We start from the raw sequence: 4,719 nt of genomic DNA on the forward strand, positions 1-4,719 counted from the left end.
TCTGTGACTGATGTTTTGTGCTTGATAAATTTCTTTTAACATTAGATTAAAGAGTTCTTTTCTCTCCTTCTTCTTGGTGGATGAGTGGACATGCTTACCAAGTTTGAAGGATGAGATACAGAATTCCAGGACAGGCTTCCCAAGTGGGCCGTTGGCTTGGGGAGGTGACATGGCATTAGGGAAGGAGTGTTGGAAGTAGATGGTTTAAATCCTGCTTCTCCAGCTTACCTAGGGCTAATTAAATAATTTCTCATTTCTAGGCTCTGGCTATTAGAATTGTGAGTGTAATGGATTCTGTGATGCATCACCAGAATCTTCCCTCCTGGATGAGCCTTCACCCCAGCTGCTACGAGTGCTCATAGCTGAGTTGTTCCCTAGAAATTACCCTCAGCTTAGAAGAGTGACCTAGCCTAGGGTCATGCCAAGCCCATGACCTTGTGTTCATGTCAGGTGTCAGATGGCCTGGTGACTTGCCTCAAGGCAGGTTACTCCTGAACTTGCCATAGACAGGCAGAAGCCTCTATTAGGGCTGCATCACAGCTCAACTCCTGCCCAGTATTGTAGCCTTCATCCCTCAATGGCTGTTCTTCTTTAGGGTTCCCCCACACCAATATGGTTCCCCCACAAATGCCTCTCAGAGTTCTGGATATCCCACCTAAGATACCTCGTTTACAGGGTTTTGTGATAAGTAAATCAAATTGCTGATGTTAAGTGCCTAGCATAGTGCTTGGAAAACAGTATTTTGTTACCTTTAAAATTTCACAGAAGTTCTTAAACTAAGCAGCCTTTCTACATTTTTGGAAACTATTGGGTTTATAGTCATGATCAGGGTTCAATAATTTTCAGTGAAAATAGGAGTTCTTTGGATCCGTAAAGGAAGGTCTATTACTGATTCATGCGAAACTTCATTAGCGGAAGTGCTTTGGGACATTCAGATCAGCTTTGTATAATGGAATTTTATTCTGATATACATATATATATATATATATTTTTGTATATATATCTATTATTTTTTTTTTTTTTAAGCAAGAAATCATATACTCTCAGGGATGGCAGGTGCTGTGGTGGTGAAGAACGTTGGACTCCCACATAGTCAACCATGGTTTGAGTCCTGGACCTGAGGCTTGCTTTCTCTCTCTCTCTCACACACACTTTGTCCCTCTCTGGTCAAATTATAATAAATAAAGTTAAATAAAATAGTTCATAAAAAAAAAAAAAGAAATCATATACTCTCTGGAGGAGGCTCTTCCCAAAGATATTTTCACTTATAGGGAGAGATTAAACAAACTCAATCTTTTAGTGGAGGATTAAAGAGGAAAAGAAATACTGTAAATTTAGTAGGAGGAAGAGGTGTGTCATCATTCATATCCACTCTCTCAATATTCCCCGTGTATGTGCGCCCCTAAGGACATATTTGCAGTTTCTTATTTCCTGGAGTATTAGGGAGCTTAGCTGATAGTTATCTATTGAGAGTGGTTAAGATACTGGGGTCTTCACTAAGGGAAATGATCTAATATACTATTTAAAATACCATTATTTGGTAGATGCGTATAAGAGAAGTAGAAAAGGGATGGGAAACAATGCACACATTACTGAAATGTAGAACATTAGAAAGTTAAAGGTCATTTTCTATCCCAACATAAATTTCTTCTTCGAAGTTAACCAACATACCAAATTTAGTATATATCTTCTCTTACTTTTTTCTATATATGTATGATGTACATACAAATTTATAGTTATATGTGTGTGTGTGTATTTGTTTATAAGTAAATGGGATCCTGTCATAAATTCTGTGTAACTTGCTTTATTTTCACTTACTCTAATTAGAAAAATGTCCAGATCTGTTTATATAAATATACCTCATTTGTTCAGTGTTTTTAGGTAACATTCTATTGAATGGCTGCATTAAATTTATATAAAATGACCACAATTACATTATCTGCAATAACCAAAATATGGAAAAAACTTAAATGTCCATCAGCAATGGAATGGATGCAGAAATTGTGGGATAATTTATACAATGGGATATTATTTAGATATAAAACAGAAAGATCTTGTCATCTGAAAAAAAAAAAAAAAGGATAGACCTAGAGGACGATTTGCTAAGTGAAACAGGCCAGAAGTAGAAGGACAAATACTGTATGATCTCATATGTGGAAAAATGAATTCACAGAAGCAGAGAGTGGAGCTGGGGAGTAGGAAAAATGGAGAAATGTTAATCAAAGAGTTCACTCCTTCAGTTACAAAATTAAGAGTTCTGGAGCTCTAACGAACAACATTAGAAGGGTGTTGATTAGGTGGATGGTGAGGGATGTATTTATTTAATTTTGGTGACCAGTATATAATATATATCAAAACATCACACTGTGTGCCTTGATTCTATTTAGTATTTACTTGACATCTAAGTGTTTTTTAATGAATAAATAAATAAATAAATAAATAAACAGATTACCACTGAGGGCATATCGTCTTTTTCCATCTTTGTAATAGAGTAAGCAGTGCTGTAGTGAATACCCTTGTTTCTGCACTCATACATACCATTTACATGTATGACCTGGATTTGCATGGGTCTGGGTGTGAAGTAGGTGCTGAGTCAGTAATGATTGACTTGACATCTACATGCAACCCGATGAGAGCCTAAAGGAGAATAGCTTTCCTTCACACACAAACAGGCACAGTTATTGTAAGAGTTACTGTCATACCTAGTTTTGGACAAGGAGAGTGTGGTGCACCAAAGTCGTGCTTGTATGTGAATTTGCTTCAGTCTGATTGTTCAGTTACTGGTTTTCCTAGTCACGCTTTATGTCACAGACACTTTTCCTGTATAACTTTTGCATGCTGATGCCAGAATAACTGGTATTTTTTTCCTTTGTAGTTTCATGAGGTGGGGCTTTGATCTGAATGTATTTATGGATGATCATAGGACTGTCACCTGAGCCAGTTAAAATGTTCACAGGTGCTTCAGGATTTACATGACAGGGTGCCTATTCAAAGACAACAGGTAGCATCGCCCGGATCCTGAGCCTCCAACATGTAAATAAGCATTGGAGATGGTCGCCTATGATTAGTTAATTTTGAAATGCATCCAGAATACATCCTGTGACATAGTAGTTGATCTACAGCCCCATTAATGCATCTAAGTGAAGGGTTTGGTTTAATGATGCCATTCAGCATATTCATGGTCTTGTTTATGATTTAATCCCATCACTCACGAATCCAAGCAAGCCCAGCGTACCCAATACTGCCTGATGTTATGCTTTATCCAAGGTGGCTTTTCAGTTTTTCGTGCTCTATGTTCAGAGGAGGAAGTTGTCAGGAGGGACATTGATTGGATCAACTCCTTCCAGGAAGTCATGGACCATGTGAATCCTTTATGCAGCACTTTTATTTTTTCAAAGCACCATCTCATTTCCTTTGTACAACACTCTTGAGGAACAGGGCAAACATTACTAGTCCCATTTTACAGATGTGGAACCTGAGGGTCACAGTTCAGTGCCTTGTGCAAAGTTGCTTTGGACCAAAAATAGGACTTGGACTGAAGCTCGGATTTGTTGTATAGTCATTGTATTGTTTTCTGTAAGTTTCAGTCCATAGGACATACCAGAGTGGTGTACACACAGCCTGAGTATACTTATACATACCGCTATGAGCACACAGTGAGTTCAACATGGATAATTTTTAGATGAGAATTTTTAGGATTTTGTTTTACTTTTGATGTTCAACGGTCTCTTTACCGCCACTCCCAAGTTTTATCCTATTGCTGTGGTACTTTCTAACACAAGTACACATACACACAACTGTGTAACAGCACTCACAAATGAAATAAAAAGCCATTTTGGAAGAAGAATGATTTAATTATAAGGAAACATAATTAGAACCTCTTTTGAAAAAAAAATCGCTATTGAATGCTTACCCCTTGTAACTCTGTGTGGGACACAGAGAAGGTCAAAGCCATGTAACCAATGGTTCTTACCCTGAAGAGCTCACAGTCTATTTATGGGGATGAGAAGAAGTAATTAAGTAATGTAGGAAGTGTACAATCAGTTTCCATGATGAACCACAGCAACCTTTCCTTCCTTAGGATTTTGGAGATAGTTGGGTCACTGTGGGATGGAGGGGTCAGGGAAAAGCAGCAGAATGGGTCCTCAAGTCTTCACAACGGAATGGTTTTAGAGGCTAGGTGCTATTTGGATGAAGGGAGTTGGAAAAGGTGAAGCATTCTAACATGTTAGGTGGCCATAGTGGAAATGATCCATCATGTGCCCTCTAATTGTGTTTGTTAGCTTCCAGGGCAAAGTACAGAGTGCATGAATGACTGACTCTTGGGGACCCTTTGCACATAAAAGACTCAATGGAGTAGGTATAAAATAATAAATTCCTGCCCCACCAAAATATTTGGCAGACATAGTTCTTCGGACTTTAGCCTTGGGTATCCCCAATTACTTGGCCATCAGCACAGTGTTATCACCATCCTCATTATCACCACTGTGCATGTGAACAAATTTCTTGATGAGGGGTCACAATGGTATTGGGAAGATCATCCTCAAGCAGGTATAAGCTCAGAGTGTTAACTTTGGACTTAAATGTCTAAGATGACTTTGGAAATGAGATGGGATCCAACTGGATCTTGAAGATTATCTAGAATTTCCAAGATGAATGAGTGGAAGATGAGTGAGAAGACCAGGCTGGGTCAAGAGAACTACCTGTGGAAATGGATGG

The sequence above is a fragment of the Tupaia chinensis genome, unplaced genomic scaffold (assembly GCF_000334495.1).
Source record: "Tupaia chinensis unplaced genomic scaffold, TupChi_1.0 Scaffold144255_1, whole genome shotgun sequence".
Classification (NCBI taxonomy): Eukaryota; Metazoa; Chordata; class Mammalia; order Scandentia; family Tupaiidae; genus Tupaia; species Tupaia belangeri.